The sequence below is a fragment of the Lepidochelys kempii genome, chromosome 6 (genome assembly GCF_965140285.1).
Source record: "Lepidochelys kempii isolate rLepKem1 chromosome 6, rLepKem1.hap1, whole genome shotgun sequence".
Lineage (NCBI taxonomy): Eukaryota > Metazoa > Chordata > Testudines > Cheloniidae > Lepidochelys > Lepidochelys kempii.
This window is the reverse complement of record NC_136385.1, coordinates 95,797,834-95,824,938: the sequence shown is the minus strand read 5'-3', so window position 1 is coordinate 95,824,938 and position 27,105 is coordinate 95,797,834. Positions and strand designations below refer to the sequence as shown.

The 27,105-nt window shown below is 39.0% G+C and overlaps 1 protein-coding gene across 7 annotated transcripts in view; it reads left to right on the top strand.

Moving 5' to 3' along the window:
- CEP128 (centrosomal protein 128) overlaps nucleotides 1–27,105 on the top strand; it is a 446,273-nt gene that overhangs the window by 193,111 nt on the left and 226,057 nt on the right. The gene's annotated exons all lie outside the window — the stretch shown is intronic.

The following is a 27,105-nucleotide window of genomic DNA, read 5'->3' as shown; positions in this document are numbered from 1 at the left end:
AACCTAATTTAAACCAGGACATTTTTTTAATGGAAAAGAGTCTAAGGAGCCCATCTAGTCAAATGCCTGATTGTGCTGTTATATTATTAGCATTATTGTTGGTACCCTTCTTATTCCATTTTCTTAGGCCTATGATGTCAAGCACATTTGAGGGCTATTATCTCTCTTCTCTTTGAGCTTTTTCTGTGTTTACATACAGATACCAAAGAAACAGCCAATGAGGTACCTCATTACTTTTGGGGGGTTTACCTTGTATTATGATTACATTGTTTATATGTTTTCTCTCTGGCTAATTAATATTTCTTTCTGGTTCAATAATCTTATTTCAGTTGCCTCTTTCTTTTTAGAAGATTCTGTGTTGGATTTTTTGCCAAGTTATTGGTGAGTGAAGCTGGTAAAAATAGTTTGGAAGGATGGTCTTGTGATTAAGGCCTTAGAATGGAACATTGAAGATTTTGGTTCTGTTTCTGTCACAGACTTACGTGACCTTTTGCAAAACACTTCATGTCTTGGTGCTTCCATTGTTCATCTGTAGCATGGAGTTAATACTTTGTTATTATATCACAAGGATTTTGTGAGGATAAATTCACTAATGAATGTGAGGTCCTCAGGTCCTGTGGTTCTGTCACTGAAAAAACAATATGCAAAAATGCCAAACACAGGCAAGAAGAAAAGGAAACCAACACCAGGACCTAAAGAAATGTATATTTTATTTTTTGGATCTGTATTACTAACGTTTGTTCAATATTTTTGAGAGAGATCTTTATTAAAAAGATCTTGCATTTATATAGCACCTTTAATCCTGAAGGGTCCAAAAGCAACGTATAACACTGAAAAAAGCAGCAACCTCGGGGTTAGAGAGTAACAGAAAAGAGCTACTCAACAATATGTGGCAGGAACTTTTTTGGCAAAGGATACCAGACCTATGCCAACAAAAAATATCTTTACATTTTTAAAGTCTATGAAGAAATTGTGTTTTTTAAGGTGTTGACCACAATAAATTGCATAATACTCAATCTGGCTACTTCAGAAAGATGAATCACACAACTGACCATGCTTGGATTTGGCCCTTCTGTGATTTTTAACCTGTGAACACTAGCAATTTGAAACTTGAAAACGGAGAGGTATATTAGCTGAGTTGAACTATTAGAATGGGAGGATGAGTGGTTGCATTTCAGTTTTGTACGTTGCTTTGGGATCTCAGGATGAAAGGTACTATATGAAAGTAAGATATTATTTACATGATATTTCTCAGCAATAATAAACAAAAAAAATATTGTTACATAAGCTTTAGCGGTATTGGAATGATAGTGCTTACAGCTCACTTAGGAAGGACCAGATGGTACATGGCCGTCTAAAAGTCTGTCTTGTTTTTGAGTAGGTGCATTTTGTTCATGCTGGAACAAAGTTGAAGGAACAATTTAAGGCCCCAAGTAAACCGGTCCAGAGTCCAGTTTCAGTAGGTCTAATAAATAACTTTGTCAATGTGAATGAACAGATTGAGAAGAGAGGAACTAATCAACAGAGATGTAAATCGCCCAGATAATTTGTATATAGTGCCACATATTCAGAATTGAGATTTGAATACTTTTTTTGTGGGTGAAAGACAAGCACCCATTAATCTCACAAAGGCCAATCCATTTTTATTCCTATTTTTTTAAAATAAAATCCAAGATATTCCACCATGGTAAGTTCAAGTGATCAGAACTGAACCAGAACTTTGTGTTTTATCAGGCATATGCCATCCACTACTTTAAAGTTGCTCCTACAGCTTTCTGTTCTTTCATCTCATAATATTCTCATAACTTTTGGATTGTTAACCTTTGCATAGGAATCATGTCTTGTGTGTTATGTTCATGTTCCTGAAAATTCTCCTGTTCACACCAATTTCCAGCTATTCAAATCTGTTCTTAATATGTGGCTGATTCCATTTTGTCCTAAGGAAAGATGAGTTAGAAATCTCACAATTCAGTACTTTTACTCAGATTTGTTTCTTTGTAAGTTAATGGTTCCAGAGTAGACCAAAACTATTTCAGTAGCTTGTTCTCTTGTGCCATTATGTTGTGTCCTGACACACTGAAGTCGAAATATTCACAGGACTCAACCACATCATACTATGTAAAATTGAATTCCAGATCGCTTCATGTGTCCCTTCCTGTGCCCAGTTGTTCTTTCCTTATCATGAGTAACATGATGCTATGCTTCTTAATGCTTTACTTTGCCTTATCTTTGGACCCTTACAGGATAAGGAGATGTTTATTGCCAAAGTGTGTGATATTTATTACCAAACTAACGGACCTCTTATTTACCATACTTTGTTTTATACCCTGTACTATAGATATTGCCTTTCGTGATGTGGTAATCTCTCAAAATGGCCATATTTTTCATGTGGGTGCCTAAATTAGGTCTCTGCCAAATGGGCAGTTTTAGCCGCAATTATTTGTTTTGTGTTTATTGCTTTAAAAGTCTGCCTTCAACATCCACGTTAGAAAATGTAGACTTAATGTCTTCTCTATTAATTTGGCTGAACTTATTAGAAATCTTGCATTTTTGATTTGCTCAATTTCTGTATTATGTGAGTTTTCCTGGGGGCTGTTTTCATTGAAGAATTTAGGTAAATTCATTCATTCTGTAATTAGTCACCCCAAGTTTCATGGCAGGTATTTAAGTGTTTCACATGTGTGTTGAAGAATAGCTCTCTTAAAAGCACACTTTTTTACGGTACCCATTAATCTTTCTTTAAAAGTTCATTAAACTATATATAATAGCAACCTCAGATTAAATCTGGAAATAGGGAGTGTGTTCTTCATTTCTTTGTGTTCTTCTATCTGTAGAAATATATGCCTAAACTGGGCCTTGGTGAACTATGGTTTTAAATTGAGTTTGGATATTGAACAATAGGCCCAAAGCGTGTAACCAAAAAGAATAAGATCATGAGAAAGAGGGATTGTTTGTGTTAAACTTGTAGTGACCCTTGAAATACCAGCATTATCTTATTTAAGGTTTGAGCTGAATAATTCCTAAGCCAGGGATCAAATAAAGAAAAAATGGTTAATTGGTTACCAGGTACAGTAAATAATTAGTTATATAAGTTTGCTTTAAAAAAATCTTTGTGTAATAATTAAAGAGAAATATAGTAAAGTAAGATGAGATGAAAACCTTGAGAAGAGTAGGGTTCAGCCCTAAACTTCCTCATCTGGCTTTGGCTAAAGTCTAACAACCAGGAATGACATCACTTTTTTTGTTATAGCATATAAAAAAAGAGACACTTTTTTTTTTTGTGGAGGTTCTTTCTCAGAGCTTTCCCCAACCCCCTCGGAGTCACGCCATGATGGGAAGCTTCTTCTCAGGCCTGGTCCTGTTGTGAGTACTTTGGCTAGTATTTTTAACTTATGCACTTCTTTAATGACGGGTTTCAGAGTAGTAGCCATGTTAGTCTGTATCCCCAAAAAGAAAAGGAGGACTATTTTCCACTGAATGCATCCGACGAAGTGAGCTGTAGCTCACGAAAGCTTATGCTCAAATAAATTTGTTAGTCTCTAAGGTGCCACGAGTCCTCCTTTTCTTTTTACGCTTCTTGAAGTATCCTCTGCATATTTCCACTCTTGGGGTTGGCCAGCCAGGTGCAGCTAGGACAGTGGAACCTTCTAGTAGCAGGGTGGATAGGGGTGCCTCGCCCCTCCCTTCCTTGCCTCCAGTGTTTGAGTGCATTAGGATGGCATGCCTATGAAAAGGGCGTAGAGCCCATTGCTGCCTCAGTTCCTTCCAGCCACAGCTATGATAAGACATGAACCTCTCTAGCTCCTCAGATCCATAGTTAAGTGCCTTTAGATTAGTTGTTGTTTGAAGTTAGTGTAGTTAATAGGATAAGTTCATTTTAGATAGTAGTTATAGTTGTTAAGTAAAACACTGAGCAGTTCTGACATGGCAGATCCCAATGCAAAGATGCATGATTTTAAGAGGTGCGTGTCACGTCCATTGGTTTTCCCAGCATCTGACATACACATTCAGTACCTGAAGTGCTTAGCCAAGAATCATTCACTGGCACATGGTGTTACCTGCAGCACATTTACTCCTTGAGCCTGGAAGGAGAGACAGAATAAACTTCAGGCTCTTCTGTTACAAGCGGCCTTGTCAGACAAGCTTCAGGGATCTGATAGTTCTAAAGGATCTGAAAATAATGAGAGGAGACTTCAGTTGGCTCTGATTATGTCCAGATCCAAACAAGCATAGACAGCAAAGGCTTTAGATTCAGCATCATGCTCCTGTTCCAAGTTAACTGACCCTTTGCTAGCCAAGTTCTCAGATCCAGTTCAAAATGGGGTACAGTCCTAAGTGGGACCAATACCAGAAAGACAGTCTGAGACTCCTCAAGACTTACCAGAACCAGCTATCTTGGTTCTGAGGAAGAAATAAGCACATCTCGAGTGGCTCCTCGGATTATTCACATTATATGGATCCAAGAACTTTGGATTTAGGACCTCCAGATTGCTGCGAGAATATGCATCTGAAGAAAAGATCATCAGATCCAGTCATGCCAACCCAACCACATAGAATAATAGTTACAGCCCAAATTCTTTTGGATCCACACCTGTTAACGGATCTGATTTAACCACAGTGCTTGCCTGGTAACAGAGGATCATGAGGGCTCTCCTCAGTCAATATCCTCCCGCCTAAGACTCCAGCTGGCTCACTGGTCTCTATTTTTCAGATCCTGCATCAGTTAGCTCACCTATTGCTTCAGGATTGGATCTGCAATTGGATGTTGAGCCTGATCTGAGGCTCTTACCAAAACCCAAATAATTCCTAAGCCAGGGATTGGCAACTTTTGGCACGTGGCCTGCCAGGGTAAGCCCCCTGGCGGGCTGGGCCGGTTTGTTTATCTGCCGCGTCTGCAGATTCGGCTGATAGCAGCTCCCACTGGCTGTGGTTTGCCGCTCCAGGCCAATGGGGGCTGCAGGAGGCGACAGTCAGCACATCCCTTGGCCCACGCCGCTTCCTGCAGTCCCCCTGGCCTGGAGGAGAGAACCGTGGCCAGTGGGAGCTGCTATCGGCCGAACCTGTGGATGCTCCAGCTAAACAAACCAGCCCAGCGCACCGGGGGCTTACCCTGGTGGGCCATGTGCCAAAAGTTGCTGATCCTGTCCTAAGCAAAGTCTTCCACTTGAAGTAATACTTCTGTATCAAGTAGATGACGTTGCCAGACTGGGGAATTTGGCAAGACTGATTCATGCCATCTTTGGTGCCATGGCCATATTGGCTATCTCCTACTTACCACTACCATGTGATAATCTGGTGCTGGATTCATCTTCCACTGGAACCTACAGATCTGAGGTGTACGGATCTGAGAGGTAGGAAATGTTCCCCTTCTTTGGCACAGGATGCTCTTTTGGAAGAGAAGTACTGGGAAGGATCTCCACTTGATGAATCCCAAGATTTCATGAAACCAGAAAGTGGTTCATGTCCTGATGGCAATGTGAGAGTAACAACAGCATTGTCTTCTTCAGAAGATGCAATTCAGTTTCATGAACTAGTTGATAGAATATCCATTTTAAAAATACCATCAGTGGCTTTGGAGGAGGCCACACATCCAGTTTTTAACATTTTTGGGTCTACTGCAAAGGATTAAATTTTGTTGCCTATATTAGAAGGGCTCTGGCAACCAGATAAATCCATTTGGTCTAATCTGTCATTGTGCCAACCAGTTTCAAAAAAGGCTAAATTACACCAAATACCAAAATAAACTCAGGAGTCATACCCTATGACTGGAGAATTGTTTACCTATTTTTAAGAAAGGGGGAAAAATTGATCCTGGAAACTACAGGCCTGTTAGTTTGACCTCAATTGTATGCAAGGGTCTTAGAACAAATTTTGAAAGAGAAAGTAGTTAAGGACATAGAGGTAAATGGTAATTGAGATAAAATACAACATCGTTTTATAAATGGTAGATTGTGCCAGCCCAATGTGATCTCTTTGAGAATATAACTGATTTTTGACACAGGAAATGCAGCAGATCTAATCTAGCTGGATTTCAGTAAGGCATTTGATACAGTTCCACCCTAAGAAATTATTAGTTAAATTGGAGAAGATGGGGATTAATATGATGATTAAAAGGTGAATAAGGAGCTGGTTAAAGGGGAGACTACCACAGGTCATACTGAAAGGTGAACTGTCGGCCTGGAAGGAGACTACTAGTGGAGTTTCTCAGGGATCAGTCTTGGGACTCATCTTATTTAACATTTTTATTCATGACCTTGGCACAAAAAGTGGGAGTGTGCTAATAAAATTTGCGGATGACACAAAGTTGGGTGGTATTCCAGTACAGAGAAGGACTGGAATATCATACAAGAAGATCTGGATGACTTTGAAAACTGGAGTGATAGAAATGGGATGAAATTTAATAGTGAAAAGTGCAAAGCCATTCATTTAGGGACTAACAACAAGAATTTTTGCTGTAAGATGGGGACTTAATCACTTGGAAGTGATAGAGGAGGAGAAAGACCATAGTGTATTGGTTTATCATAGGATGACTTAGAACTGCCAATGTGATGCAGCTGTGGGAAAAGGTTAATGCAGTCCTAGGGTGCGTCAGGTGAAGTATTTCTAACAGAGATAGGGAACTGGTAGTGCTAGTATACAAGGCACTGGTGAGACCCCATCTGGAATACTGTGCCCAATTCTGGTCTCCCATGTCTAAGAAAGATAAATGCAAACTGGAAGAGGTACAGAGAAGAGCTACTAGGATGATCAGAGGAATGGAAAACCTACCTTATGAGAAGAGACTCTAAGAGCTTGGCTTGTTTAGCCTAACCAAAAGAAGGCTGAGGAGAGAGATGATTGCTCTCTGTAAATACATCAGAAGGATAAATACCAAAGAGGCAGAAGAATTATTTAAGTTAAGCACCAATATTGACAAAAGAAAAATGGATATAAACTGGCCGTCAATAAATTTAGGCTTGAAATTAGATTAAGGTTGCTAACCATCAATGGAGTGAAATTTTGGAATAGCCTTCCAAGGGGAGCAGTGGGAGGAAAAACCAAACTGGCTTCAAGACTCATCTTGGTAAATTTATAAAGGGGATGGTATGATGAGACGGCCTACGATGGCATGTAGCAGATCTGCGACTGCTAGTAGCAAATATCCCCAATGGCTGGTGATGAGACACTAGATGGGGAGGGCTCTGAGGTATTACAGAAAATTCTTTCCTATGTGTCTGACTGTTGGGTCTTGCTGAAATGCTCAGGGTCCAACTGACTGCCATATTTCAAGTCAGGAAAGAATTTTCCCGCAGCTCAGATTAGCAGAGACCTAATGGAGGGGCTTTCACTTGCAGGTTTAAACTAGAGCAAATGGTGGATTCTCTGTAACTTGAAGTCTTTAAATCATGATTTGAGGACTTCAGTAACCCAGTCAAAGATTGCGGGTCTATTATAGGAGTGGGTAGGTAAGGTTCTGTGGTCTGCAATGTGTAGGAACTCAAACTAGATGACCATGATGGTCCCTTTTGGCCTTAAAATCTGAGTCTATCACCTCAAAGATGGGGTTTTGACACAGTAAAGGAATGTTATGTTATCCAGTTCAAATCCCTTCTTTCATGCATCCTCTCTTTCCCCTCCCTTTCCAGTGACCCTTCCTAGGAGAGATTATTAAGAGTGGAAACACAGATTCTGCTGCATGCAGTGGCTGTAGAAGTAGTACCATTAATTCACAGAAACAAAGGATTCTACTGTCATTACTTTTTAATCCTAAAAAAGAATGGAGGTGTTCAATTTTAGATCTCAGAGCTCTAAACAGATATGTCAGGTTTAAATTCAGAATGCTGTCTCTGGCTTTGATCATTCCCTCCCTGTCTATTCTGGATTTATTTGCTGATCTTGATCTCAAGGATTCATATTTCCATATCTCAATAATATAATCTCCCTGAAAATATCTACATTTTGTTCTTGATTCAGAGCATTTCCAGAGCTTACCCTTTGGCCTCTCCACTGCACCCAGGGTTTTTACTAAACTCCTGGTTTTGGTAGCAGCTCATTTGAAGAGGCAAGGGATTTTCATCTTCCCTTATTTAAATGACTGGGTGCAGAAAACTCCGTCCAAAAAGGAATTAGAGCCATTTAGATTACCTGTTTTCTGTCTGAGAACTTTACTCTTCTCATAAACAAAGTCTTCTGATTCCATCTCAAAAGGTTTAATTGGGGTGATCTTCAACTCCATAAAAGAAAGGGCTTTCCTGCTGGAAAAGAGGTTTTTGAAAATATCCATCACCATACAGACACTCCTTTTACAACCCCCTTAAAGAGTGATGTATTTTCTGGCATTATTAAGCCTCATGGCATCTATAACATACATGACTCATTAATAGTCACCACAGATTTATCTGACACATCTCTACACCTTTTCATCTGAGGTCTGTTGGGCTACAGAGATTTCCTGTTACACATGAATATGTGAGAACTGAGGGCCATCCATCTGGGTCTCAACATGTTTCTTCCACAGATACAGGATGCAGTAATTCAGGGAGGCATGGACAACATGTCTGCAGTATATTATTAGAATAAACAATCATCCCAGCTATTCAGTGAAGTGATAAAGCTTTGGGACTGGTACATCCTATACGACATTTACCCAATTGCCTTGAATGTCATGGAGAACCCAACAAGGTCAGAGATCTTCTGGACAGGGACTCCTACCAGATGCACTAGTGATCTCTCAAGGAGTCATTGATTGGGGTTGTACTGTATGACTGGAGAATTGCTAACATAGTTCCTATTTTTAAGAAAGGTAAAAAAAGTAATCCAGGTAATAGGATGAAATTTAATAATGAAAAGTGCAAGGTCATGTATTTAGGGATTAATAACAAGAATTTCTGTTATAAACTGGGGACGCATTACTTGGAAGTAACAGAGGAGGAGAAGGACCTCGGAGTATTGGTCGATCACAGGATAACTATGAGCCACCAATGTGATATGGCCATCAAAAAAGCTAATGCAGTCTTGGGATTCATCAGGCGAGGTATTTCCAGTAGAGATAAGGAGGTGTTAGTACCATTATGCAAAGCACTGGTGAGACCTCATGTGGAATATTGTGTGCAGTTCTGGTCTCCCATGTTTAAGAAGGATGAATTAAAACTGGAACAGGTACAGAGAAGGGCTACTAGGATGATCCGAGGAATGGAAAACCTGTCTTATGAAAGGAGACTCAATGAGCTTGGCTTGTTTAGCCTAACTAAAAGTAGGCTGGGAGGAGATATGGTTGCTATGTATAAATATATTAGAGGGATAAATACCATGGAGGGAGAGGAATTATTTAAGCTCAATACCAATGTGGACACGAAAACAAATGGATATTAACCTGTCATCAGGAAGTTTAGACTTGAAATTAGACGAAGCTTTCTAACCATCAGAGGAGTGAAGTTCTGGAACAGCCTTCCAAAGAAAGCAGTGGGGGAAAACCACATATCTGGCTTCAAGACAAAGCTTGATACGTTTATGGAGGGGATGATATGATAGGATATCCTAATTTTGACAATTAATTGATCTTCGACTACTAGTGGTAGATATGCCCAATGGCCTGTGATGGGATGTTAGACGGGGTGGGATCTGAGTTACTACAGAGAATTCTTTCCTGGGTGTCTGGCTGGTGAGTCTTGCCGACATGCTCAGGGTTTAGCTGACTGCCATATTTGGGGTCGGGAAGGAATTTTCCTCCAGGGCAGAATGGCAGAGGCCCTGGGGGTTTTTCACCTTCCTCTGCAGCGTGGGACACAGGTCATTTGCTGGAGAATTTTCTGCACCTTGAAGTCTTTAAACCACGATTTGAGGACTTCACTAGCTCAGACATAAGTTAGGGGTTTGTTACAGGAGTTGGTGGGTGAGATTCCGTGTCCTGCGTTGTGCAGGAGGTCAGACTAGATGATCATAATGGTCTCTTCTGACCTTAAAGTCTATGATTCAGAACTTCTTCAGCCTTTGGGGGTTTCCGGCAATAGATCTGTTTGTCACCGGATTCAATATGAAATGAAATATGATTTTGCTCAAGAGCGGCCTTGAACAGTCTATCATTGAGGGATGCATTTCTCCTAGATTGGGAAACAGGTTTGATGTATTGCATTTCCCACATTCCCTCTAATCCTCAAAGTTTTAAAGAAAATGAAACAAGATTTGGCCAGGGTAATTTTGGTTATTCCAGCATGACTGAAACAACAGTGGTACACTGAATTACTCTGTTTATCCAACAGCAAATACAAGATGCTTCCATTATTGACAAACTTACTACTCCAGCAGGAGGGGAAGGTTTTCCACTCGGATTTCCAATCATTACACCTAATAGCTTGGGTGATAGGAATTTAACAGATTTAGAAAGATCATGCTTTGTTGTTGTGGTGCAGCAAATTCTTATTAATGTTTAAAAAGCATCTACCAGAAAAAGCTACAATTTTAAATGGAAAAGATTTGTTATCTGGGCAAATGATAGGAATGTTGACCCAATCTCAGTCCCTATAACGCTTGTTTTAGAAACAAGGGGTTTGTCTCTCTCCATTAAAGTCTACTTAGCAGCAGTAGCAGCATTCCATATTCACATTATGGAAAACCCATTTTCTTGCACAAGTTGATGAGAATTTTTTTTTTTAAAGCTGATTGCATTTGTATTTCCTGGTATAGGATTTGGCCCCTCTATGGAATTTTAACTTAGTTTTAACACAGTTTATTGCTCCCCCATTTGAATCTCTAGCGAGAACTGATCATTGTTTTGTTCTTCTATAAGGACAGGTTTTATAATAGCAATCACTTCCACTAGAAGAATAGTGAGTGGCATGCATTGAGTGAACCTCCCCTCCCCCATGCTACTTTTCAAAAAGTCAAAGTTCTTAGACCATACCCTAAATTCCTTCCCAAGGTGGTTTCAGAATTTCATGTTACTCATAGAATCAGTTTAACTGTATCTTTTCCTAAACCTCAACAAGTAAAGGGGAAACAAGTTTCATTCCTTAGAATGCCATTGTATTATTTGGACAGAATGAGGGACTTCAGGTTGTCTCCTAACTTATTTATCTTGTATGCTGGTACTTTTAAGGGTTAGGACATTTTAGCATAGTCCCTGTCCAGATGTGTATTGACAAAAGTGTTACAGAGGACACCCTCTCCTCCTGTTCCTCTTAGAGCCCATTCTACTGAAGTGGTTGCTAAATCTGTAGCATTCGCTAAACATATTTCCCTGATTGAGATATGCTGGGCTGCTAAGACATTATGATTTGGATGTGGCAACCAGAGCTGAGGTTCAATTTGACAGAGCGGTACTTCAGTCATTGTTTATTTAGTAATCTGCTCCCTCCTTCCAATTCATGATACTGCTTCCAAATTATCCTAGGAGTGGGAATATGCAGAGCAGTCTCAAAGAAGATAAAAAGGTTGCCTACTTGTAACTGGAGTTCTTCAAGATAGACTCTGCTTATTCACAGTTCCTACCTGTCTTCTCTGTGTCTGCAAAGTTCTACTTTTAGGGTTAATTGGCATTCCACTTTAGCTTTTGGAAAAAACCTGAGATAGTCACTAGCTCCATGCCCTGTTTATAACCACGCCTTCAGAATGTGCTCAACTGTTTGGAGAGAGTGAGAGGCAAGGAGCCCTAACTAGACTAGAAGGTTCCACCATCCTGGCTGCACCTGGTCAGCACGTCCCAAGAGTGTGAATATGCAGAGTCCATCTAGAAGTCCATCTAGTTACAAGTATGTAATCTTCATTTGCTAGGATGTAGTATATAGATGTGTGCACATTCTTATATTTGTAATTTGGATTTTACCAACAGTAAGTGGCCTTTGGACTAATAAAGGAATGCTTGTGTGGAAATTCAGTCATAATAAACCTTAATAAAATTATTATTACAATTATTTCCAACATTATCATTCTGCCTTCCGTATATGCACAATTTCACTCCCAGATTCCAATGAGAAACTGCTGAGCTTGAATTAGTATGCAAGCTAGATACCATTATCTTGGGTTTGAATAGAGACTGGGAGTGGCTGGGTCGTTACACATATTGAATCTATTTCCTTAAGTTAAGTATCCTCACACCTTCTTGTCATCTGTCTAAATGGGCCATCTTGATTATCACTACAAAATTTTTTTTCTCCTGCTGATAATAGCTCATCTTAACTAATTAGCCTCTCACAGTTTGTATGGTAACTTCCAACTTATCTGTATGTATATATATAATCTTCTTACTATATGTTCCATTCTGTGCATCCGATGAAGTGGGCTATAGCCCACGAAAGCTTATGCTCTAATAAATTTGTTAGTCTCTAAGGTGCCACAAGTACTCCTGTTCTTTAATCTAATGTTTGTTGTTAGTGCTTGTGCTCTGGTGCTCTGACTACAGGAGTGCTTGTGCTCTGACTACGGGAAATGGCTTCACCAATATGGTCAGATGTGTTTTGTTGAAGATAATCTGTCATTTGAATAATATGATACCAAAATTATCAGCCTCCAAAAGCTGTCCCTTGTTCCAAGTTTCCATTTCCCAGCAATAGAAATTTCTTGCTGCACCTACAGACATCCTTTAACATGTTAATACAGCAAGAATTCACAGGAGCGAGACTGGGTATTTTATTGCTACTAATTGCATTTTACTTATGGTGCACTAGACATATGCAAATATATTGTTTTTCTAATAACCACACATGCTATTTAACATAAGAAGAGTAGTATTTACATTAGTTGTTTTTCTTCTTGTAATCCTCTCATTCAAGAATCTTCTACTCTAGGTCTAATGCTCACTGCTGATCTTTCTTCCTCTCTCTTCTTGTCCCTGTTCAACTTTTCTATTGATTCTAGATGACAAGACTTAGAATATATATATTTTAAAAGAAGCAAGTAGTACGATGGATAGTTGTTTGTTTTAGTATTCCCATACAGACTGAGCCTAGAGAATGAAAGCTACTTATTGAATGGGTAATAGTATAAGTGATACTGACAGACTGAGAAAAGCATACAGCTCTTCTTAGTGGTTAGGAGTAAAGCAAACAGTAAATATCTCAGATTAATCTTCTAAATAATGGGATACATATGAATACTTCCACCCCAGGAAGGAGTGGATGGATGCTTTCTGACTGTGGTGCATTGTATTTTAATGACGTAATATCTACTCTTGTTACTGGGAAATACATTTTTTACTGTGTTTTTATTTCTACTGTACACACAACTGTTTTAAGCAGTTTGCAGAACATATAAAAAGGCATGTTTCCTGTCCCAAAGAGTTTATAATCTATATGTAAACATGGTGATGGGTGAAATCTTCACGTAAAAGTGATAATGGGTGAGAGCCTATAGTAGGGGAAAGGATGGGGAGAGGAAGGACAAGTGTGAGAAAGTGACTTTCCCACCTGCTCTAAAACAGTTTCTTTGTAGAGTGGCGTTGGACTTTATTAGTATTGTTGTTAATTAGGTAAAGTCGATGAATTTCTGTTCTTGTGCACAAAGTTCTTATTTTGTTTCTAAAAGTTTAAATATTTAAAGCTTGCCCAAAAGATGTATTGCCATAACTGCAAAGTTAGGTGATATAGAAGGAGATGCTTTTTTGGCCTGGTTGGAAAAAGCAATCAGATCCCAGAGACACTTGTGAAAAGGATGTTGGCAGAAATAGAAACAGCAGCTTTCAACAGATGCTCTCATAACAATTGCAACTAATTTTCCAACTGAGATATCACTGTAATGTAAAAGCATATTAGTAGAATAAAAAGCATAATGCAAGTGATGGTGCCAAGGATAATGAGAAAGTTTGTGTGCTTAGATTTTGAAAGTTTTAAGTTCTTTTTTTAATCAGCTAAACACCTCATTTTGTTAGTGGCATCAGGTTGCTAAGTGGTATTAATTTTTACAGATACAAAACCAGTAATTTAAAACTACAAATTAAAGGAAATCTAATTCCTTTAAAAAATAAATCAAAACATCCTTGTCAAATAAAATTGCATTTAGATGTATTATGTTGTGCAGCTTTTAGAGATTTTTCTGGCCAAATGACTTTCCCTCTTACAGATTTCCCATCTTCAAGTGAACTTTCCAGGTCAAACAAAAGTCTATTCTTAAATAACAATTTAGCTCTCAAGTTCCAATAGTTCAGTTGCTACTCGTGCATCTTTCCTTCTATTTTCTTTATATTTATTAGTTTGTATGATTATATTGTTTCTTCCCCATGTCTATCTCCAGTTCATATTGGGCTCAGGTCAATAGTAACCAGAAAGTATTGTCATGTGATAGATGCTTGCTGCTTTTTGTGAAATAAATTGGTGGTCTCAGTTCAGTTTCTAGTACATAGTTGTTCCTATCACAGAAACTGCCAAAGTAGTTTATAGTAGTTGGAGGTGTCTTCGCTGAGGTTAAAGAACATGACGTAGAGTGGGGTATGTGTGGTAGAGGTAGGAGAGATTCCACGCAAAATCAGATTTGTTGCCTTTTGGTGGAAGGTATTTTTAAAAAATATACGTTGTCACTACCCATGTTGTACCCCTTCTTTCGATAAAGAGAGGTGGTTGTTCACTGCTGTAAATTATGCACCTTTTCTCAACACTAAATAGACTTTTTGAGGAAGCAAATATATATGACATTAAAGCATAATTTTTTTTAAATCCTAGGGCACTGTGTGCCACGTGAAATTGTCATACTCACAATGGTCAATGTAACTGACCTGATGGTCAATGTAAAACAATCCAGTTTTCTGCGCACAATTATTATTTAACTCCAGCAGTGTACTTAGCATTTTATAGAATAGGGGTGGCCAAACCACGGCTTGAGAGCCACATGCAGTCTTTTACAATTAAAGGACAGCTTATGGAGCACCCCGCTCTCCCATTCTCTACTTACCAGACTAGGGTGGTGGGGCTTAGGGCTTCAGCAGGTGCGGGGCACACCTGCCGGGGCTTGGGACTTCAGCAGGAGCAGGGCTGAAGCCCCAGCAGGTGCACCTCGTGGGGCTGAAGCCCAAAGACTCTCCTCGCCACAGGGCAGAAGCCCTGAGCCCCACCACCCCGCTGCAGGACTGCAGCCTCGTTCTGGCAGATCTCCCCCACTCTCAAACTCTGAAGATTGTCTTATGCAGCTTGGAGGGTCAGTATATTTGATCACTTCTGTTATAGAACATAGATCTAAGCTACATTCCATGAATGAAAGGTTCTGAAATTCCTCCTAAGACAGTAATGTTTCAAAATAGGGAAGAAGGGAATTATGTTGAAAAGCATACAAATAATGCTGAAATCAAGTCTTAAAAACTCCAGTGCCATTTAGCAAAAAGAAAAGGAGTACTTGTGGCACCTTAGAGACTAACCAATTTATTTGAGCATGAGCTTTCGTGAGCTACAGCTCACTTCATCGGATGCATACTTGCTTGTCATGGTTTAGAACGGTTTGTCAGTTGGGGTGGTCAATAATTTTCCATTAAAGTTGTTTGTTGAGGCAAAATTGTTTTTTTGGAATTTTCACAAACTTTTTTTTTTCCAAAAAGAGTTTTCTTTCCATGATTATTATTATTATTTTTTTTTACTTTTTTGGATGAAAACATTAGTTTTTTTAAAAACAAATTGAAAATTTCTGTGGGCGGGGAGGATTTCTGCCTAACTTTACTATCGGGGTTCACTTTCGCTAAATAAATTTTCACTGATGGAAAGCAACATGATCTAGTGGGCTCAGAACAAATGAGGGAGCCAGAAACTTCATGAGTTCTAATGTTAGCTCAGATTCTGGTTCACTCTGTGATTTTTGGATGATCGCTTACTCTCTGTGTGCCTTAGTATTTTCATCTGTAAAACGAGGATGATAATTGCATACCTCAAAGTGGTGGTGTGAGGATTAAAGTTAAGAAAGCAGTTTGAAAATGCTAAGTAAAATTATTTATTTGTAAACTTGAGAGGAATTTGAATTAAATTTGTTTTTTTTCCTACTATTTTTCCTCTTTCATTGTTAGAACACTTATTATTGTTCATGTAATTGTTAGCCAGCTTGTGAGTGCAAAGTTGTTGGTATAAATTTATTTTTTACTTGACTGTGTAACCATGGTAAGATTAAGGCTTTTCTTGCTTTTTTCAATGGAGCTCCCTACCATACCTTTGTTGGGGACACTGGGGCATGGCCACTAGGTAACTCGAGGAAATAAAAAACCACGAGTGTCAATGAAGCCCCCTCGCACTAGGCCCCGGTGTCCTTGGCCCCCCCGTCCTGCCTGGAGGCACTTGCAGCAGCTCTGCGTGCTAGGCTCAAGTGTCCTTGGCCCCCCCGCCTGGAGGCACACACAGCAGTTATGCTGAAAATCTGCAACAGTATGCTGCAAAATCAAACTGCCTAAAACTAAGCAAAGCCAAACTAAAAAAACAATGCTAAATAAAGCAGCTTTATATATAGTTTAACAAATAATACAAAAAATCAAAAAACTAGCTAAAAACTAAATTGGCTGGCTATATAAATACTTAAAGCAGCTTGCTATTAAATAAATATGCTAAAAAAAATATATATATAAAAGCCTATGTAACTTTCTGCTCTGTTGTACAGGATTTGAAATTCAAATCTCCCTGTACCTTTTTGAAGCTTCAAATAAACTTTTCTGCTTCTCCACCCCGTTGTAATTATTGGGTGCAGCACACCGGGTAACGAACCAACTCAAGCTGTTGTTCAGCCTCTCGGCACTGGGTGCCGGCAACAGCTTTTGGCGTCCCTGGGTGGGCTCGAGGCTGCAATTTAGCCTTGCCCGGACCCCTCCTGGAGGTCGAGGATTGCGGCGAGAACTGACGCCCAGCGCGCACCGGTGAGTTCATCAGGGGCCTCGGAGGAGACGCGATTTGATTGACCCCAGAGGGCACAACGGTGCAACGCACTCATATAGTGGAGAAGCACCTTTTTTTTTTTTTTTTTTTCCCTTAACAGCAGCTTTTTTATCTTCACATCGCGAGGAGATCTTCCATACCCTTGCAGTACTTGCGGGATTCCCTTGAAGGGGAGACGCAAACTTCTACCACTGGCTTTCCCACAACTAGCTAACTGCCTCACTCAGTTGCTCACTGCCTCTTTTAACAAGTTGATCACTCTCCTCTTCTGAAGAACATAGCAGACACTGTTGTCAGCCTGCTTTCTTGTAGGTCAGGGTCAGATGAAGAAGATTCCTCCAATTTCAGCTTTAGAGCACAATGTAAATCTGAGAAATATACATATATATCACAAATACCTGCCATTCCCTATAGCAGTCCTGTTCTTTTCATGGTAGTTCCATAGTAGCAGCAGTGGAAGTTTCTAGAATGGAATTTCCTTGGATATAGTTATGCCCTGTTTTAAAAGAACATGTAAAACACATTTAGAAATAATATGAACACTCAACCAGATATAAGAAAAAAAAAGTTTGGAACTGCTATCTTCTACAGTGTCTGTTTTAATCTGCATATTCTTGTAAGTGTATTTTTACCAGAACAAAGGGGTCTCATAGTTAACCTTCATTTTGCAAAAGATCATTGCTCTGTTTGACTTAAATTTATAATAGGAATGTTGCTGCCATAATGTCTGTTATGAGCATCTGTTAATTATATAGTTGTCTCATTCTGGTTTCAAAAATTTCAAATATCTAAAACATTCCTCATACCACATTAATTCATTTTACAGCGGAGCCTGATGTGCAGCAAGGTTAAGAAATTTTTTGGGTTGTTTTTGACCTTCAAAATTCAGTCAGTTGTGGTGTATAGGATATAATATGCGGATCTTTCAAACATGCCTTTTAAATTTTCAATCTTCCATAGCGAGCCTTGAAGTGGAATTGTCAATTCATTTTGTATTCAATTTAAAACAAGTAAAAGCAACATTAAAGAAAAATAAATCTTCCAAGCTATGTAACTTTTAAAAGCAGCTTAGTACTAAAAAAAGGAAATATAAAAATAAAAAAGGAAAAGGAATAGTAAATATTCTCTTACTTGATAACCAAAATGAAGAATAATTTTTGACTACTAATAATTCACTAATTGGGTTAGAGTCTTCTGTTCAAAGGGGATTTTCAATAGCTGTAGCACCATTTTCTCTTTCATTTCATCCAGCCCCATCATTGAAGGGCAATTTTCTCTTTTTGAGTCTGTAATGTGGATATCTTTCTTGTTCTGAATGGAATTCTTATTGATGCCAACTGTATGTGGAACAACTATAGATAGATAGATCCAAAGTGAATTAGTTAAGAGAATTTGGCCCTCCAACATCTTTCAGGATTAGTTAATCTGATTTTGTTAATTGTTGAACAAGTCCTGTGCAGTCATTGTTGTCTTGTTTTTTTTTTAAAAAAATCCTATAAATTTCTGGTGATCAGAGGAAACCTTACTACACTGCACCAGTGACAGAAATTTGGGGCTTGTTTACACAGCAAGCTACTGTGCATCAGTTTGTGACTTGTAAAATTAAAAAGGTCATAGAGCAATTTTTAAATTAAGGGCTGGGGAAAAGCCAACAGGTATGAAGGAGCACGTGGTTCGGATAGAGACATCCCTTAGGGGAGGATCTATGAATGGAGATTCTCTATATCCCAGTAAGGAAGAGAGGATAGAAGATGATAAAACACGGGTAGGATCTGATGAGAAGCAGTCAAATAGAATCCCAGTCAATTACTTTACATAATGGCAGACAGCTAAAAAGTGACATTTTTTTAAAGTGCTCATATACAAATGCTAGAAGTCTAAATAATAAAATGGGTGAATGTGAGTGCCTCGTATTAAATGAAGATAATACTGTAAAAAGGCATCAAAGAAACTTGGTGAAACAAATATAATCAACGGGGCATGATAATACCAGAGTACAAAATACATCGGAAAGATAGAATAGGTTGTGCTGGTGGGAGAGTGGCATTATATGTGAAAGAAAGCATAGAGTCAAATGAAGTAAAAATCTTAAATGAATCCAGCTGTGCCATAGAATCTCTAGGAATAGAAATTCCATGCTCTGGTAATAAGAATATAGCAGTAGGGACACACTAACAACCACCTGACCAGGATGGTGATGGTGACTGTGAAATGCTCTGGTAGATTAGAGAGGCTATACAAATAAAAAGTTCAGTAATAATGAGGGATTTCAACTATCCCCATATTGACTGGGTACATGTCAGGATGGGATGCAGAGATAACGTTTCTTGACATCTTAAATGATTGCTTCTTGGAGCAGCTAGTCCTGCACCCCACAAGAGGGGAGGCAATTCTTGATTTTCGTCCTAAGTGGAGCACAGGATCTGGTTCAAGAAGTGAATATAGATTAACTGCTTGGTAATAGTGACCATAACATAATAAAATTTAACATCCCTGTGGTGGAGAAAATACCAAAGCAGCCCACAATGGTAGCATTTAATTTCAGAAAGGGGAACTACAGAAATATGAGGAACTTAGTTAAACAGAAATTAAAAGGTACAGTGCCAAAAGTGAAATCCCTGCAAGCTGCATGGAAACTTTTAAAAGACACCATAATAGAGGCTCAATTTAAATGTATATCCCAAATTTAAAAACACAGAGACCCAAAAAAGTGCCACCGTGTGTAAACAACAAAATAAGAGAAGTAGTTAGAGGCAAAAAAGCATCCTTTAAAAAGTGGAATGTAAGGAAATTTTCCACGAACATGTGGACAAGGATGATCCAGTGGATATAGTGTACCTAGATTTTCAGAAAGCCTTTGACAGGGTCCCTCACCAAAGGCTCTTAAGCATATAAACTGTCATGATATAAGAGGGAAGGTCCTCTCATAGATCAGGAACTGGTTAAAAGATAGGAAATAAAGGATAGGAATAAGTAATCAGTTTTCAGAATGGAGAGAGGTAAATAGTGGTGTATCCCAGGGATCTCTACTGGGACCGGTACTGTTCAGCATATTCATAAATGATCTGGAAAATGGGTAAATATCTGGCAAAATTTGCAGATGACAGAAAACTACTCAAGATAGTTAAATCCAAACTTGACTACAAAGAGTTACAAAAAGGTCTCTCAAAACTGGATGACTGAGCAACGAAATGACAGATGAAATTCAATGTTGATGAATGCAAAATAATGCACCTTAGCAAATATAACCCCTACTATATGTATGAAATGATGGGATTTAAATTAGCTGTTACCATTCAAGAAAAAGATCTTGGAGTCATTGTGGATAGTTCTCTGAAAACATCCACTCAATGTGTAGTGGCAGTCAAAAAAGCTAACAGAATGTTGGGAATCATTAGGAAAGGGATAGATAATAAGATAGAAAATATCATTTTGCCTATATATAAATCCATGATACACCGACATCTTCAATACTGCATGCAGATCTGGTCACCCCATCTGAAGAAATGTATATCGGAATTGGAAAAGGGCAACAAAAATGATTAGGGGTATGGAACAGCTTCCATATGAGGAGAGGTTAATAAGACTGGGACTTTTCAGTTTGGAAAAGAGATGACTAAGGGAGGGATATGATGGAGGTCTGTAAAATCATGACTAGTGTGGGAGAGTAAATAAAGAAGTGTTATTTACTCCTTCTCATAACAAATAACTGGAAGTCCATAAATAGCTATTAGCCAGGATGGGCAGAACCATGCTCTGAAGTGTCCCTAGCCTCTGCCAGAAGCTGGGAGTGGGTGACATGGGATGGATCACTTGATGATTATCTGTTCTGTTAATTCCCTCTGAAGCACCTGGCATTGGCACTGTCAAAAGACAGGATGCTGAGCTAGACGGACTATTGGTCTGACCCAGCGTGACCATTCTTACGTTCATCAAGGCAGTGTGTGAATCTACCACTCACCAGCTTGCCATGTAATAACATCCCATGGCTACACTGCAGTGAAAGTCCATGCAGTAACTTACTATGGAGACAAGCTGTTAGCTAATAAAATCATTACTGTGTAGTATCTTTACACTTTTTCTCTAAAGAATCTGCAGGTGTTCATTGTGTTAGTTTTCTTCAGAAAAAATATTTTTATTGAAATGTTGAGATGTGAAATATAGAAACCTAAATTGTTCTTTGATTGGACTTTCATTCTTGTGGCTTTTACTATATGTGCCTGAGTGCCCAAGGGCGTCTGCCTTTTTAAAGCCTGCTAAGAAAGAAATAATTGCTTTTGAATTTGAGATACAGGCAAAGTAGGGAAGAAAGAGTTCTGTTTCTCAGAGTAAAACTGATATCAGTTTTGGCAATAGCATTAGGCAACATAGGTTAAATTCAAATCTTATCTTTGCTGGGTTTATATTCATTAAAGCTTTGTATAGTTACTTCACGTCAGAATTCTGAGCAGCGGTTGAATAACATTCAATTAAACTGATGTTTTAGAGGGAAATTATTCCTGCTAGTGTTTGTTCTGTATTTTGCCATGCTATGGCATATAATGCACTCAATTGGTATTTCTAGTAGTTCGCTCTAGTAAGGTGAAACTTCAACTACAGAGATACTCTCCACATGATGAAGCTCATATGATGGCATGAGAAAAAAGCAATACAGCAGGAGGCTGAAAAGACGTATGATTAATTTCTTTAATATAATATTTCCTGTTATAGCTTTTTATTTTTCAAAATTACTTACAAAACATGAGTGAAGCTAAAACATCATAAACTCCTTGGAGTTGGGACAGTATTTTTTTGTTCTGTGTTTGTACAGCACCTAGCACAATGCGGTCCAGGTCTGTGACTGGGGCTCCTAAGCGTTTATGGTAATGCCAATAATAATAAATATGTAAATCAGTGTGATATTTTCTATTGCAAAGAGTTATGAAGTCAGTATTTCACTTTCTTGCTTTGTATCTGATAGTATTAGTTAGTCAGATACAGTCTTTGGGCCTTATTCCACAAGCTGATTCTCACAAGCAGACCCCTGAACCTGTGTGAAATCTACTGATTTCAAGATACAGTCCCTCCTACAAACCCCATCCAGGGCCTTCGAAAACTCCATCTACAGTGCATGACTTTCATTTTCATGTATTAATGGGGCAGTGGGTAGGAAGAGTTATACAATGATTTAGGAAGTGCTCTGTTAGTAGACATTTGGACGGCTTTCCAAGAGGGTGACAGAGAAAGGATATGTACAGTGGAGCAGGAGACATTATTACTGAGTGCTGGAGTTGGGCATATTGTGTGGCCTCATATCAACGATCATTCATATAGTCTTGTTTCCACACCACACAGCAGAAATGCCTGATGGCCCTGGAGAACGTCTCTCCAGCTAATCTCTTCTTGATAAACCATTCGTGGTTCCTCCATTGGAGACTTTCAGACAATGATCCACAGGGAGCTTGGCAAAGTTGGCTGCTGTCAAAGTTGCCAAACAGATAGCTGCACTGCTCAAAGCTCTTCAACTCCCTCTCTCCTGTTAGGTTTGTCAGAGAGAGACTGGGATGTGATAAGAGTGTGAAGTTGTGCTGCTTTCAATCAATGGTAAAAGAGAATGTATGATAAAAATCTGTGTAGCTTATTTGTGTGTGGATGAGAGAAATAAGTGAAAACCTTGCTTTCAGTTGCTCCAGTCATCTCTTAGACCATGGAAATGAATAAGTTTAGCTAAAATAGTACGGTTTCAGAGTAGCACCCATGTTAGTCTGTATTCGCAAAAAGAAAAGGAGTACTTGTGGCACCTTAGAGACTAACAAATTTATTTGAGCATAAGCTTTCATGAGCTTCATCGAATGCATCCGATGAAGTGAGCTGTATCTCATGAAAGCTTATGCTCAAATAAATTTGTTAGTCTCTAAGGTGCCACAAGTATTCCTTTTCTTTTTGCTAAAATAGTACCTATCCCTTTGTCCTTGGAAATTTTCAGACCTATCAAATGTTGGTTCCAGTATGCAGTCATTGTTCCCATCTTTAACAAGTTCACCATCTCTTTACCTAGCTAGAACCTTAAAGAAGGTTTAGAAGAATTCTTTTCTAGATTAGAAATGTATATGGACCCTGTGGTAACTGTTTTTTGCCATTAAGTTTTCTTTTTAAAGTTTGTTTTCATAGTCTTTTACTTGTTCCTTCACTTTAAACACCACATTCTAGAGAAATCAGTAATACCTTTTCTTTTTTTCTTGATGTTGAAGCAAATTATATCTGCAGAGTCCTTAAGGAATCCTCTTGTCTCATTCTAAAGTTCATGTAAGAGGTTAATAGTAGGTACTTTTTTTTTAAAATTCAGCTAAGGCCGTTCATTGGATTACAGCATTAACATCCATAATTGTTAATTGTAATAACTTCTGTCAAATAAGGTGCTCAATTATATATTATGATGCATCTGTTGGTGTTATGGAGGCACTGGTTGCAAATTCAGTTAAGGTTCACTTCCATTTTGCACTTAATACAAAGGTTGAATTCCCTGCTTTATGAGAGGCAACATACAGTGCATCTCCCTCAAACTTAAAGCACTTACTCTGAATAAATTCACTAACTAGTTTCAATTAAAATTAAACTGGGTCTTTTAAGCTGTACAAAGAGGGAAAATCATCTCCTTATATTAAAATTTGAGGTTGAGAATGAGCAGCGAAAGCAGCTAAACTCTTAAGAAACAAAGATCCTATTTGCAGACTTATGTCTCTGATTAAAAAAAAAAAAATCCTAAAAACCGTGGAGAGAGAAATACAGAAAATTTGACATGTATTGAGAACTACTTCTTGCTAGAGTTAGATTATAAATTTTCCATTTCTTCACTTTATCCTTTGTGTCAAATTATGATTTGGAATCTTTGATTTGTTCTGGTTGTCAAACTTTGCACAGAACTTTGCATCCATCTTTCTCCGGGTCATCTCAATTATTTCCCTTACCTGTTCCCAAACAGAATACCTCTAGAGTTAAGAAATGCAACCTATATTTAAAGAACAAAAGCTTTAATTTTCAAAAGCACTTTGAGAATAATAGTTAGGAAGCAAAATACATTACAGTTATCTCTGGACCCCAGGATCTCAGTTAAATAAATGTGTTTTCATAGAATGTAAATAATAAATGTATTTTCATCTTCAAAAAAGAACTAGATAAATTCATGTAGGATATGTCAATGGCTATTAGCCATATGGGCAAGGAGGGTGTCCCAAGCCTGTGTTTGCCAGAAACTGGGAATGGGCGACAGGGGATGGATCACTTGACAATTACCTGTTCTGTTCATTCCCTGTGGGGCACCTGGCATTGGCCGCTGTCGGAAGATAGGTTTTGTGGAAAAATTAACCACGCCTTGTGTTTGGATCAGAACAAAGCCTGAGGGCCTCTTTATTTAAGCATGCACATACAGAGAGAGTCAGCCGGAGCTGCTCTGCCGTAAACAGAAAATACAGGAGCTTATATAGCTGAAAACCACAATCTGTTAAGCACACTTCCTTTAACAGCATTTTCTTTATTTGGCAAATAGTGCAAGCTTCAACAGTAGCTTTGCCTTATTTGGAATATAGCAAAACAAGTTTTACCTGTTACTGACAGGTGCTTCCTTTGTGGTTAACAGTCTTTTCTAACTTCTAGCGGTTGTGGTTACATTTTTAAGCTGAGCTGTTGCTATTTGCCTCTTAATGGAATTTTCCTTACCCTCTTCTTATGCTTTATACACACAGTTAGCTTGACCAAAGTTTTAGGCCTATTAGTTTAGGCCTAGTAGATTTTCCTCCACATTCCCCCCTTTGATGTCTTTTTTGGCACCACTAGTTGGGCCTAAACTTCCATACCCATGGGCCTGTTAATTTCCTCCTTTTAGTTCTCATATTCTTCTGCCCAAACTGTGTCATACATTTCATTTACCATCATTAGTGCCACCTGCTTCCTTGCACCGAGGCTGGCAGGTTTAGGGCTGGACAGGCAATGGTAAATATATATTTTTATAGCAACAATAACACAATCCTATGCTAAACAGCAGTAAAAGCAACAACATTCCCATGGCGATAATATGATGTGGTTGGGATTGCCGAATAGCTTTAGTCACAAAGCACAATACATCAGTTTTGGTACACAAAGGAGACATTCTGTAGGCAGTATAAAAGGCGTTCTTTTCAGCGTGTTATATGTTTTGAAGCATGTGAATTTGCCCCTGTTGTTCGGAAATTTTTTGAACCTCCAATAGCAGTGAACGCAGATTTTGGAATCTGTCAGATACTAGAGTAGTCCAGTTAAAGGGTATCTGGAACCTTAGGGCAAATTGTAGAGCTTTATCTGCAGGCCAATACATTTTATGATTGCCTGCAGCTGTGGTATGTATGTCATTTAAGGTGGTGGTCTCAACATGCACACAGCTATTATTAGCTTGGAAAAGTAAGCATCCTGTCAGGGTAGTCCCGTGTCCCATACCCTCCCAACAAATCTTGTCATGAACAGTGACAACCTCTCCTTGTTTTAGTTTACGTACACACTGAAGTTGAGGAGGTTCTAACGGCCAAAGTGTCCATTGGCTTCCAACCCCTAGCCAAATGTCGGGCGTTATTCCAGGAGCACTGACTATGAATCGGTTGGGCAGACCAGGTAGTTTAAGTTCCCAAATGTTTCGGTGAACTATCCAATCCCACATGTATCCTCGCCATGGACCCAGCAGGATTTGGTAGGTGGAAGTCCATACCCCTCCGACCAGCACATATGCTTGGAAGGAGCACTGTGAATGTCTGCATCTCCACTCAGAAAATCTCCAAGTATGTTTCCACAGCCACAGATTAGATGGAACTCCTGAGGTATTTGTAAGGGCAATAGGCCACACCTGATGCTCAAGATCCTTCTGAATGGCCGTGAGCTGGTCATTCAGAAAATCCTGAACCTCCGAACAAGCTAGATCCCACTGCAATGCCTCTCCATCGTTGGTGATACCCAGTATCATCTCTGTTAACAGCTTTTTGGTCATTGAACTAAGGGCAGAGATAACATATAATTCACCAACACCAGCCTGAACCTGGGTTAGCTGTGCTCCAGTAATAAGACCTGTGGCTTTTTCCAACTGTCCCAATTTTTCCTCATGCTGCTGACCTTTATAGATATTACAGATTGCAGCCACGCTATTTGCACCATCCAATAGGTGTCCAGTCAAGTGCCTTTTTTTTTTTCTAGCGGAAGCCTAGGCCTGCTGCTGTGCCAACCTAATGGCAGCTCCCTTTGAACAATTAGGATATAAGAGGTAATCTGAAAACTAGATAAGGGCAGTGTAAATTTTATAGTCCGTTGTCCAGGTTCATTCCCCACTCTTAACTCCAGGGTACAGATATGGGGACCTGCATGAAAACCCCCTAAGTTTATATTTACTAGCTTAGGTTAAAACTTCCACAAGGCACAAACTATTTTACCCTTTGCCCTTGGACTTTATTGCTGCCACCACCAAGCGTCTAACAAATATATAACTGGCAAAGAGCCCACTTGGGAAACGTCTTTCCCCCCAAAATCCTCCCAAATCCTACATCCCCTTTCCTGGGGAAGGCTTGATAAAAATCCTCACCAATTTGCATAGGTGAACACAGACCCAAACCCTTGGATCTTAAGAACAATGAAAAAGCAATCAGGTTCTTAGAAGAAGAATTTTAATGGAAGAAAAAGTAAAAAGAATCACCTCTGTAAAATCAGGATGATAAATACCTTACAGGGTAATCAGATTCAAAACATAGAGAATCCCTCTAGGCAAAATCTGAAGTTACAAAAAGCCACAAAAACAGGAATATCCATTCTATTCAGCTCAGCTTATTTTCTGAGCCATTTAAAGAAATCATAATCTAACGCATATCTAGCTAGATTATTTACTAAGTTCTAAAACTCCATTCCTTTTCTGTTCCTGGCAAAAGCATCACACAGACAGAGAGAACCTTTGTGTCTCCCCCCACATATAGCTTTGAAAGTATTTTGTCTCCTCATTGGTCATTTTGGTCAGATGCCAGTGAGGTTATCCTAGCTTCTTAACCTTTACAGGTGAAAGGGTTTTTCCTCTGGCCAGGAGGGATTTAAAGGTGTTCACCCTTCCCTTTATATTACAATTACCTGAAAGGGGGTTCCAAAGAGGATGGATTTAGACTGTTCTCAGTGGTAGCTGATGACAGAACAAGGAGTAATGGTCTCAAGTTGCAGTGGGGGAGGTTTAGGTTGGATATTAGGAAATACTTTTTCACTAGGAGGGTGGTGAAATAGTGGAATGCATTACCTAGGGAGGTGGTGGAATCTCCTTCCTTAGATA